The sequence below is a fragment of the Bison bison genome, unplaced genomic scaffold (genome assembly GCF_000754665.1).
Source record: "Bison bison bison isolate TAMUID 2011002044 unplaced genomic scaffold, Bison_UMD1.0 scf7180017864371, whole genome shotgun sequence".
Lineage (NCBI taxonomy): Eukaryota > Metazoa > Chordata > Mammalia > Artiodactyla > Bovidae > Bison > Bison bison.
Window position 1 is genome coordinate 3,611,312 of NW_011494943.1, and position 12,588 is coordinate 3,623,899.

General features: G+C 46.3%; 1 long non-coding RNA gene across 1 annotated transcript; it reads left to right on the plus strand.

The window, feature by feature from the left end:
• Positions 1–264: 264 nt before the first annotated feature.
• LOC105000300 lies at positions 265–9,854 on the plus strand. The gene is made up of 2 exons (XR_826714.1): positions 265–724; positions 9,667–9,854. It is a non-coding gene; the product is annotated as an uncharacterized LOC105000300 (long non-coding RNA).
• The last annotated feature ends 2,734 nt before the right edge of the window (positions 9,855–12,588 follow it).

Below are 12,588 nucleotides of genomic sequence, written 5' to 3' on the forward strand. Positions count from 1 at the left end.
AACGCCTAAAGACACTAACAACTGATTCCCCGGAGTTCTGACGGCTAGAGGTCTGGCATCAAGTGGTCAGCAGGAAGGAGCTATTCCACACCTCTCTCCTGGCTTCCTCTTGTCAGCTCTCAACATTCCTTGGCTTCTAGACTTCTCACTCGAATCTCTGCCTCCATGTGTGTCTGTGTCCCATGGGGCCTTCTCCCGAGGATGCCAGCCTCTGGACTTAGGGCCCGCCTCATCCAGTGTGACCTCATCTTAAGTAATCACATCACAAAGCTTATGTTCACGAAGGGTCACGTTCTACAGTTGCAGGTGGACCTGAGTTTTGAGAGACAAGGCTGTTCACCCCAGTCCATTGGGTCAAGTTGTTTTTAAGTCTTTGTGGCATGTAGGATCTTAGTTGTCCTGACCAGGGATGGAGCCTGCACCTCCTGCCTTGAGAGGTGGGGCTTCTGGACCACCAGGGAAGACCCCCACTGGGGCAAGTTTCTGAGACAGCTGTTTAAAGATCAAAACATCCCTGCTTGGGGTAATTCCCAGAATTCTATAAAACCTAGGTGAAGGGGATCAGAGATGCAAGCATTGACAGTTGTTTGGAATCAAAGAATTGAAAGTTCTTTTCAGAGGCCTGGGGAATCGGGAAGTCTATTGACAATCACGAATCCTTTACCTGAAGATTGAGAAATGGACATTTCACACAACCTGGCAAAGAGGAGAAGATTGCTTTTGGGTGAGTAAGTGCCCCAGTCTTCTGAATGGACATTCTTGTCCTTTCTACCCTCAAACAGGTTATATGTGCTGATTTCAAAACTGCAATGGTCCTGAGGCACATTGATATTTCTAGAATACATTTTATATCTATAAGAGAAGGGCCAGGCAGCCCTCAGTTTCCTGGTTATTTTTAGCAGCATAGACATTAGAACTAGTACAGAAACCAGTACTTAGTGGGTGGATGAGATGGTTGGATGGCATCACTGACTCAATGGATGTGAGTTTGAGCAAATTCTGGGAGATGGTGGAAGACAGGGCAGCCTGGTGTGTTGCAGTCCACAGGGTCGCAAAGAGTCAGAGGCAACTGAGTGACTGAACAACAACAGCTTCGTGGGTGGGGGGTGGTTATAAGAGGAGATGAGAGGATCCCCAGCTGAAGCATCAGCAGAGTTCCAGAAGGGAGAAAGCAGATGTGCTTGTTTAGCATGTGATTTGTCCAGTTTGGTGAAAGTGCACTCACATGGTGAGATCTAGTGGGGCATGATTTTAAAAAGTTATGTTGGGGTCAGATAGTGGGTGGCTTGGAATGACAGGTTAGGAAAGGAATGTGACCTTGTGTATATAAATCATAGATAGTGTCTGAGGTCTTTCCACAGAGGGGTGACATGACCAGGTCATGTGATAGATCCCTCTGGGATGAAAAGGGATGAATGCAAAGCCATTTTCAGTGAGGACCTGAATGATCTGTATGAGAAGTAACATGTATCTGCACTAGGATGGTGGACATATGAGTGGAAACAAGACTTTCTAGAAAAAGTTCAGAATTGGAAATCATAGGTTTCTGAGAGAAAAGGAAAATTCAAAATTATTTGGACTTCTATTTGGATGGTGATGCTGAAGCTGAAGCTCCAATACTTTGGCCACCTGGTGTGAAGAACCAACTCATTGGGAAAGACACTGATGCTGGGAAAGATGGAAGGCCGGAGAAGGGGATGAAAGAGCATGAGACGGTTGGATGGCATCACTGACTCAAAGGACATGAACTTGAGCAAATTCCAGGAGATAGTGGAGGGCAAGGAAGCCTGGCGCTGCAGTCTGTGGGGTCGCACACTTGGACACGACTTAGGGACCGAAGAACGAGAACTAGCTGGGTGGACTGAGCGACTAAATGAGAGCGGTAACCAAGGAAAAGGAGCCTCAGGGAACACTCTGTTAGTTTCCTTTGTTTGTAGGTGAGATCATGCATTCGATCACAGATATATTGAGTTTATGGTGCCGGCAAAAATCATCCATGGAGACATGCTCAGGTGGAGGCTGAAATACAGACCCTGGACCTTAGTTGAAACGAGCGGGCTCAGAATGTAATTTGGGAGAGAGGCACAGGCAATATGGATAGATATGTTCCCCCAGGAAGCAGATGTGAAGGGAAGAGGAAAAAGAAGCAGGTACTGAAACTTCAGCAGAAACCTGCATAGAAAGGTGAAGTGAAGGAGGAGCCGATTAATGAAACAGTTACAGTGACCTACAGAAGATGAACCAGAAGTATGGCGCCCTAGAAAACGCAAGGACAATTTCCAATTGCTTTAAATGTCCATGGGGGAAAAACAGCTGGACTTGACATGAGTTTTGTAAACTTATTATCTTTTGGTACTTGTGCAAATCATTTTATATAACTTCTTGGTTTATAAAATGGAAAGTGAAAGTTGCTCAGTTGTGTCCAATTCTCTGTGACCCCATAGACTAGTCCATGGAACTCTCCAGGCCAGAACACTGGAGTGGGTAGCCTTTCCCTTTTCCAGGAGATCTTCCCAACCTGGGGACTGAACCCAGGTCTCCCACATCGCAGGCAGGTTCTTTACTAGCTGAGCCCCAAGTGGTGGTTGTTGGTGGTTTAGTTGCTAAGTCATGTCTGACTTTTTGAGAGTCCATGGACTGTAACCTGCCAGGCTCCTCTATCCATTGGGTTCTCCAGGGAAGAATACTGGAGTGGGTTGCCATTTCCTTCTCCAGGGGATCGTTCCAAGCCAGGGATCAAACCTGAGTTTCCCGCATTGCAGGCGGCTTCTTTACCAAGAGCCATAAGGGAAGCCCTTATAAAATGGCAGCAATACCAACGTGAAAATTAAATGCAGCAGTGGATTTTAATATAGAACGTCCTGCAGTGCATTAAATGTTACTGCTGTAGAATATTCGGAGTGCTTGGAAACTGATGAGAGAGCATTGAGATCTTCGCACACTGAATGTCTTTGTGTCGGTTTGGAGAACACTTTCTCCAAAGTGGTCACAACAGGTAAGAGCAGGCTAAGGGCAAGGATAACTTGTGAAAAGAGCAGAAACAGTGAGTGTGGGCTACACTTCTTAGACTTTCAGCAATGGAAGGGGGGAAGAGCATGAGACTGTAGTTTGAGGAGGAAGCAAGACTGGAGGAGGATTCTTTTGCTTTTCCTCTTGAGGATTTGACTAGATGAGAACATGTGTGTATACTGAGCAGAAGAAGTCTGGAGACGAATTATAAACCAAAAGGAACAAGAATGTGGAAACTAATAGGAAAGAAATTCTGAGATGGAGAGGTGAAATACAGAAAGATCTTATAACGGAGGGATTCTCTTTTGTTAGCAAGTTGAAATCGGAGAATTGAGGAAGCGAGGGATAAAACAAACGGAGGCTTCTGGTGATAGCGTGTTTGAAAGGACTGTCACTGGTTCGCGGCTGGGAGCACAGCCAAAAGAAGCTCAGGGAGGTCAGAAGGTCTGGGGGGAGGAGGATAAAGTTAAATACCGAGACGCTTTCACTGAGATGACGAATAGGTTCAGTTAGAGTGGGAGAGATTTAAAATATGATCAGGCACATAAAACATTTAGATCAGTGCCTGATTTTTTTTTTTTAACGTGTATGCTTTATAGAAATGGTATCAGGTCCTTATCTTTAAATTTGTCTTTTTCAATTGGACGGGACTGGTGATTGGCCATACCAGGAAAATAGCCATCTGGCCTCAGGAAAGCCTAGGAGACACCCTGGCAGTGCAGGAGAACTGACCAATGAAGCAGGCTAAACAGAGAGAGAGCAGGAAACTTCGCCTCTTCTGTGATTTGGCTGGAAGAAACGGAAGTGACCAGCCAGTTGTTATTAAGGAGAAAAGGGAACAGGCCCACCAACAGGGACTGAGATACGAGAAAGAGGGGCCATCCAGCCGTGAGAAGAGATGGCCAAGCAGTTCTGAGGCATGTGTGCCCTTCAAGTAAACCCTGTGCTTTAGGAAGCCTGATGAAGCCGCCAACCCCCCATACAGGGTTAAAAATAAATACACAAGAGCAGGGACCACACAAGTCTGATAGTTCTGTGAACAGAGGCTCCTTAAGCTGAACTGCGAACGTAATTCTCCATGCGGGTTCACCCCCTGGGGGAACCTGGACCGTCTCTCATCACCTTAGCAGCAATCTGCTGCAACTTCCAGGCGCTCTGTAAACCTAACACACTTGACCTGAGTTTTGAAGACACAGCGACAGGAAGGCAGTATCTCCTTAAAAGATTTTTAATTGTTTCCAATATCTGAAGAGTAAGTAGCAAAGCTGGTGAGAATGCATCATCTTTAACATCAGAAACAAGAAATATCTGGGAAGCAGCATCAGCGAGGTGGCCTCAGTGGTAAAGAATCTGCCTGCCAATGCAGAAGCCCCAGGAGATGCGAGTTCAGTTCCTGGGTTGGGAAGATCCCCTGGAGTAGGAAATGGCAACCCACTCCAGTATTCTTGCCTGGAAAATTCCATGGACAGAGGAGACTGGCAGGCTACAGTCCGTGGGGTCGTACAGAGTCGGGCACAACCAAGCGCATTGCGTACACACACACACACACACACACCACTGAAAAGCCCACCCTTCCTTCTTGGAACGGTGGGCCTCCAAGGCTTCCAAGTCAATAACACAGACTTGGGTTCTTGTTAGCTAAGCTCTGGTGTGAGTGTGCCTGACCCACTGAGACAGCACTGGCAAAGCTGAGAGGGGCCTGGGGCCCTGGGAGTTTGCCTGCAAAGTGATACATCTGTAGTTTTCCAGAGCGAGGTGAGGAAACGGAGAGGCAGGCGCTCAGGTTTCTGTCTTCTTTGTTCCTTTTTCCTTCCTGCTGGATGTTGGGAGGGATCGACCAGCCCCCGGGGATTAAGACATTCAAAGTGGCCGGTAATTTCCATAATCGGATTCAGTGATCGGATTCAACTCAAAGAACAACTAATAGGAAAGGATCAGAAGGACGAATGACTGTTCCTGAGTGGGCTCGAGGGGCTGGGGAAGTTTTCTGAAGAGAGCACTTGGTGAGTCCTTAAGACACACTCAAGTGCTACGTATGCTTTAAAGGTGAGGCCGTTTTGACGGCTCAACGCCTTAGAGGCTTCATGTCTACACCAACAGAGGGCTTCCGAGGCGGTGAAGGACTCGCCTGCTAACGCAGGAGACCTGAGACTGGGGTCCTACCCTGGGTGGGGAAGATGCCCTGGAGGAGAAAATCGCAGCCCACGCCAGTCTTCCTGCCTGTAGAACCCCACGGACAGAGGAGCCTGGCGGGCTACAGTCCACGGGGTCACAGAGTCAGACACGACTGAGCAACTAAACAACAGCAAATGATAATACCCATGCTTCCAGTGTGTGGGTTAAAAACACGTTATGGTGTCAAACCAGCCCGGTTTCAATTCTCCATCTGTCAGCCTCTGTTAAGTCACTTAAACTTTTGAGCCTGGGCTCTCTTCCCTGTTGGGTTTACAACAGAATTAAGAAGGTGGTACAGAGATTTCCCACACACCCTGCCCCACACCCGCTCAGCCTCCCGCACGATCAACATCATTCATCAGCATGGTGCCTTCGGTACCAAGGATGAACTCGCATTGACACCCTATAATCACCCAAGGCCCATAGCTTACATTAGCGTCCACGCTTGGTGGTTACATTCTACAGGTATGAGCACAAGTACCGCGACGTATACTCACCCCTAAGTCATACAGAATCGGGTCTCAGAACTAAAATGCCCCGGGGCTCCGTCTATTCCTCTCCCCCGCCCTAGCACCTGGTAACCACCAGTCTTCTTGTCTGCACAATTCTGCCTTCCCCAGACGTCATTCAGGCTGGAAACACTGTATGGAGCCTTTTCAGACTCGCTTCGTTCACTAGGTCACATGCATCCGAGGTTCCTGCTTGTCACTCGTGGCTGGATTCCTCGTTTCTTTTCAGTCCTGGATGATGCTCTGCTGTCTGGCTATACTTCATTCACCCTTTTTCCTACTGAAGGATTTCTTGGTTGCCCCCAAGTTTGGGCAGTTATGAATAGAGCCACTGTAGACATCTTGGTGCAGTTTGGGCGTGGACACAGCTTAGGAAGTTACAATAATATAACAGACGCATATACACAGATTCATACATACATGGATACTCACACATACAGGCATATATACATGTACATGCATACACACGCAAATGTGTGTGTGTGCGTGTGTGAGAGAGAGAGACAGTGGGGTATATAGGTCAGAAATAGTATGGATGAAGTGAAGCAGAAAAGAAAAGCAGGATTTTTTTTTTTTAATTGAAGAAGTGTCATGGGCATTCTAATGTGATCTTAGGTATATGTTTTAAAGAGAAACAAAAACAAAAAAGAGAAATGACAGAAATAATATGATCCACTAACTTGCACCCAAATCTCACTACTCAGATTTAGAAAATGTTTCTTTTTTTCCCCCCGAATTGGCTTGAGATTTAAAATGTGCATGTATACATGCATCAATACCAGAAATATAACATTTAAAAATAGTGGACATTAGTAACAGTACCCCAAATGATGGCTAGGAGATTAAATATGATACTAAACATAAAGCACGTAGCAAATAAAGAAATGTAAGTATTAACTATGAATGGTGTCAACAATCTGAATTTGTCTCCTGTGTCTCATTTCTCTTTCCCTCTCTAGAAGCAATTGCTATGGCGAATTCGGTTCATAACCTTGCAATCCACATGGAAGTTACTAATCCAGGTGCATTTGATCATATCTTGGTGTGCGCAGGTACATATGTATACTGTGCCTTAACTCTTACAAAAATAATAAAATAACATTAATTCCCTTCTGTGTCTAATTTTTTTCACTCATTTTAGCTTTTGAAAATTATTCATTCTGACACATACAGGTCTTGCTCATTTCTTTCAAGTACATTTTTCTGTCATACAAAAATCCCATACCTGTGTCTGCTGAGGCTCCTGACGTGCAGGCAGATTCTTCACCACTGAGCCACTGGGGAAGTCCAGGTTTGGCATAGTTTCATGCAGTTTTAATGCTTGTCAAACTTTAGCATTCATTCATTTGGGGAATTACTTAAAAGTGCAGATTTCCTGACCTCACTTCTTAAAGATTCAGGAGTTCTGCAGTAGGACTTGAGCAAAGTAAAATTAAAAAAAAAAAAAAAGATTCTCATGCAAGGTGATTGTCAAATACACTCTGGGAAATACTCAGGGGCTCCGTATAGAAATAACTCTTGATCAGAAACCTAAAGACTGCCTTCCACTGAATCTCCATTTTTTATTCTTTTGGACATTCTTGTCGAAGCAGCTGTGAATCTGGGGAAAGCATGGAGGTAAGTGTGCACAGTTGCTCTGATAATGGTGAGGGAATACTGTCTTTTTTTTTTTCAGTCCTTCCAACATTCTTGGAATAAGGAGATTTTTGAAGTTTCACCAGGCTAATACCCTTAGTGGTGATAAATTCACGCTGGAGCAAAGCATGTCGGCAATTAAAGAAACTCCTACTGAGGAAGATTTCCATTATTTTGTCCATGATTTCCAGTGATTTAAAAGAATTCCTCCAAACTCCTATAGAGAAATGAAAAATGAGTAGCGCATGGAGTGTTTAAGATGTAGGTTTTTTAATGAAAATTAGGTGAGGGACAGAGAAAAGCTGAAGACAACATTGTGAAAATTTGAAGTATCAGGAAAGATTTCATTTTTTTTTTTTTCTAACTTTAAGGGATTTAAAAGAGACTGGACCCAGGCATTTTTCTTGTTCTCAGCCAGATTTATTTCCCTTTTGTATTTATGAGCAATATCAAATGTTTTAATGTTGTGGATTTGTCCTGAATCCATTAATAAAGTGGCTTCCTGTCTTAGCTTAGGTAAGCTATTCACCTAATTTAGGAAATAACTGATCCATGTTTTGAGACAAAGCTCTTTTGTTTAAAGGACCTTAAGATTAGAATGACAACCGAGGGACATTTGACCCAAGGCCCAGAAAGTCCTGAGAGTGGATTTTCTCTGTTTAGCACACAGCTGCAGCTGAAAACATTAAACCAGAAGAGAAATGTCCAGTGGAGAACAGACTTAAGGGCACAGTGGGGGAAGGAGAGGGCGGGAGGGACTGGGAGAGTAGGGCTGAAACGCGCACATCCTGTGTGAAAACCAGATGATGAGTGGGGAGCTGCCGTGCAACAGGTAGTATGGTTCCCTGCTCTGCAATGACCTAGATGGGTGGGAGGGAGGTTCAGGAGGGAGGGGACATTCGGATCCCTGTGGCTGATTCATGTTGATGTATGGTAGAGACCAACACAGTATTGTAAAGATATTATCCTTCAATTAAAAATAAATTTTAAAAAGGAATTAAAACCATAAATAAATAAAAGAAGAGAAAGGTCCAGTGGAAACACTCTCATGGACCTAGCAGGGGCAGCAGGACTAACAGAGTCTTTCCAACAGCTTTTGTTGATACTCGTCAGAGGAATAGACAGACTCCTGTTGGGTGTTTTGGTCAGTTTTATTAGGAAGTTGACTCAGGCATGCACTCCTCGAAGAAGCCAGACAGAGGGTAGGAGTCCTACTCACAAATCTTTAGGCAGTGTTGAAAGCTGAGTCACTTCAGACGTGTAGATCCTGTTGCAACCAACAGAATGTGCTTGCTTCATGTGGACAGATACAGGGGCTTCCTAGATACAGAGAGAAAAACTGAGATGAGAACTGAATATCAAAGTGGAGGCTGAATGCAATGGATGAAAAGCTGTATGCAGGACAGGGCAAACACCTCTTCTGGCCCCTCTGTTATCCACCCAATTCCCTGCTCCCCACCCCCAGCCCCACCAAGCCTCACTCTCCTGTGCCGGGAGGAATCAACAGGTCATGTCAGGACCATGTTGCTGCTCTTGTTTAGTTGCTCAGCCCTGTCCAATTCTTTGTGACCCCATGGACTGTACACACCCGCCCCACCCACCAGGCTCCACTGTCCATGAGATTTCCCAGACAAAAATACTAGAGTGGGTTGCCATTTCCTCCTCCAGGGGATCTTCCTGACCCAGGGATCCAACCGGTGTCTCCTGCATTCGTAGGGGATTCTTTATCATTCGAGCCTGCAGAGAAACCCATCAGGACCATAACGAAACTCAAAGGGCAAATCGTATGCACTTTTTGGAGAAAGGGGTACCCTAAACTCTAGCACAAGCATTTCCTTTGTACTGAGAATGGTTAATATGGTCTAAAAATTAACAATGTTGAAGGATACATCATCTATCTTTGCTGAATTTCAAGCTGATGTTAATGATAGTGGATGTGTTTTACAATGTCGGTGTGATTCAACTAAGTAGCAAAAGTACATTCAAATGAACATCATAGAATCTCAAAGCCCTCACAAATACATGCAGATGTTTGTCACAAGCCTTCATAAAGCACATGAAGAAGAAACATGAAAGTCTTTGTCGCTCGGTTGTGTTCAGATCTTTGCGACCCTGTGGTCTGTAGCCCTCCAAGTTCCTCTGTCCATGGGATTCTCCAGGCCAAGAATACTGGAGTGGGTTGCCATGCCCTCCTCCAAGGGATCTTCCTGACCCAAGGATCGAACCCTCATCTCCTGCATTGCAGGCAGATTCTTTACCATCTCAGTCACATAATTTCTGTTTAATAACTCACTGGTTGGCAGAAAAGATTTCAGTGACTTTTTTTTTTTCCTTCCAGGAACACAGAGAGCCAGGGTGGTTGAATGAAGACTAAAACTTAGGAGCTCTGACTTCAGTCTGGCCAGCATGGATCATAGCATCATGTATGGTCACGTGTATCACCTTGCCCCTGAACTTTGACAGTAAATATTTGACCGATTTGACTGGTGAGGAGAACCTGAACAGTAAATATTTCACAAGGGGAAATGGGAACTCCGTGTTGCTCTGTCCTGCTCTCACATTAAACATATTCATTTATATTAACTGGGAACCAGGTAATTCTCTATTTGCCCCATCAATAATCAGTCATCATTTTGAATCCTAAATCCTGCTTATGTCGCAAATAGGACATACTTTTCTTCCTTCCTTCCTCTCTTTCCCTTCCTTCCTTCCTTTCTTTCTCCAGCTTGGCATAAATCTACAGATCAACTACTGGGACACTGGAAGCCCCAGATAATGCACAGAGCACGTGGATAATTCATCCTCTGATAATGAGGGCATCGGCCGTCATCTTTTCCCTCTCCTCCTGCCATCTTTCTTTAAGTGACTTATCAAGTGAGAGCCTGGGCTGGGCGACTGGCGTTGAGAACATTTGCGGACCCTTCCCTCGTGGCCTCTGGGGCCGACAGCTGGCTTTCATTATGCGTCAGACTGCGATGCACACCAAAAAGAAAGTGGTCAAGATGAATAAAAAGGGAGCTCGGGTGAGGCTGCGGTTTGTTCCTGGGGGTGTCGAGGTGAAGAATCCATCCTGCTCTTCAGACCACTGTAAACTTAATCCATTTCATCATACACACGAGTGAAATTCAGCAGTGTTTTCTTAAGAATCTGTGTCGCTTTTATTTACTGTGGGAGAGGCCCCTGGGTCTTTCTTCTTGCTTTCCTAGAACACTAATGCACTTTATATGTCCTTTAATCTCAGTTCCAGTTCTGTCAATATTTGAGCTTATCTTAAAACGAAGAACTCCAAAGGAGGTCAAAGAAAGTCAATTCTCACTCCGGAAGGCAAATACCAATTATTTCATTAAACGTCCAGATCACAAAGCGCCCCGTGGACCAGACTTTGATCCAAACAAGAGGGTGCAGGCTGCCCCAAATCCTTCCTTTTGTGATGAACGTTTAGAAACTCCCAAGTTCTCTAATACAGGGCTCATGAAATTCAGTGACAAGAAACGGTACCATCTCTGTGCGTGTTTTTGGAGTATCTACTCCTGATGGAGAGAGATGGGAAGCCGGGGCCTTGCAATGCGCCCGGGTTGGTCCGCTCTGCATCCCTGATGAAACACCCCTGGGAAGAGTCGTGCACCAACTCCCATCTCCCACACCAGCCAAGCAATTCGCACCACCCGCGATCCTTCACACCAGGATGCAGACAGACGCGCAGGCTCAGGGGTAGCGCACGACTAGGAGCTCTGCCAGGCCCTCCCGCATTGTTCAGGGCATCTGAACAGGTAGATAGTTTCCCACAAGCTTCTGTTAGGGGAACCACACTGCCAGAAATTGCCCACTCTGGCCATTCACCACCGTAACCCTCTGCGTGAGTTATTTCATGACAGGAGGTCCTGGAAAGGAACACAGGACTGACAAGCCACCACCAACCAGAAAAGCTGCAGAAGGGTCAAAAGGGGACACTGCGTATCCTGCCACCTCCCAGAGTCCTTCTCGATGGCACCCATCTCAGCTGCACAAGGCGTGCGCCCCCAGGAAGGACTCTCAGTCATAACGATTCGGTAAAGACAACCCGGAATCTAAACCCATCACCACAAACCCTGCGACTTCGAGCCACGCGGGGAGCCTCGTCCTGGGTTCCCTCTCCCTCCTGCCTCCTTCTGGGCGCCCTTCCCAATGAAGGCTTTTGCGTGTGTCTCCTCAGACAATTCATTTCCAAATGTCAGACAAGAGCCCTTTGTGCGGCACTTCCACTTCCATAAACTCTGGAGATACCGCTCCCTTAATGAAAGCAAACTCAACCTCAACCAAAGCCTGGATAAAGATATCCTTCTGATTCACCTACTGTAGCTTTTCAGACAATAGGCGGGTGGCCAGGGGTGGCAGGTGTGTGTTCGCTGTGAAGGGGGCTTCCACACTCTATGGGGCAGGAAAAACACATCTGCACAGATAAGCCGAGTGGCGCGAGTGGTAAAGAACCCTTGTGCCAATGCAGCAGACATAAGAGACACACGTTCAATCCCTGGGTGGGGAAGATCCCCTGAAGGAGGGCATGGCAACCCACTCCAGTATTCCTGCCTGGAGAATCCCATGGACAGAGGAGCCTGGCGGGCTACAGTCTACAGAACAGCAAAGACTGCAAATGACTGAAGTGACTTAGCACGCAGCACAGGGGGCAGGAAAACACGCACCTACACAGACAAGCATGTACACGACACATCCTATTAAACACGGAGGCGCCCAGAGGTTTCTCACAGTCCCCGTGTCTCCTGGGTTCTTGCCAGGAGAGTGAAGAGACGCAAACATTCTTTCAGCCTCATAACCTGGGGGGCTGCTCCGACGGTTACCGTGAACATGCAGTTAGCCTGCAGATTCTACACTCTCGGGGCAGATTCCACACACCGTCTCTCTTCTTTCCTCCTCCTTTGGACTTGGAGAGACTGGCTCCATCCTGCTGGGAAGCAATTAGCGCTGAAGACAAGACAAGCAGCACAGGAGTGGCAGGGGCCACCAGGTGGGGAGCAAAAAGGAAAAAAAAAAAAAAAAAAAAAGAGGAAAGGGCCGCAGGGGAACTTAATCTAGGAATCTGGAGGGGGCAGCTTCCTCTGGGAGACGCTAAGAGAACAGCTCTAAGGGGATGCCGAAGGTCAAGTACCCAGACGCTGGATTTGCATAGAAACCGAAGCAGCCAAATCTAGAGGCAGGAGAGAGACTGAACTGCCCCGCAGATGTTTCTGCAGTGAGGCAATGTCCTGAAACCCACTGTGCAAAG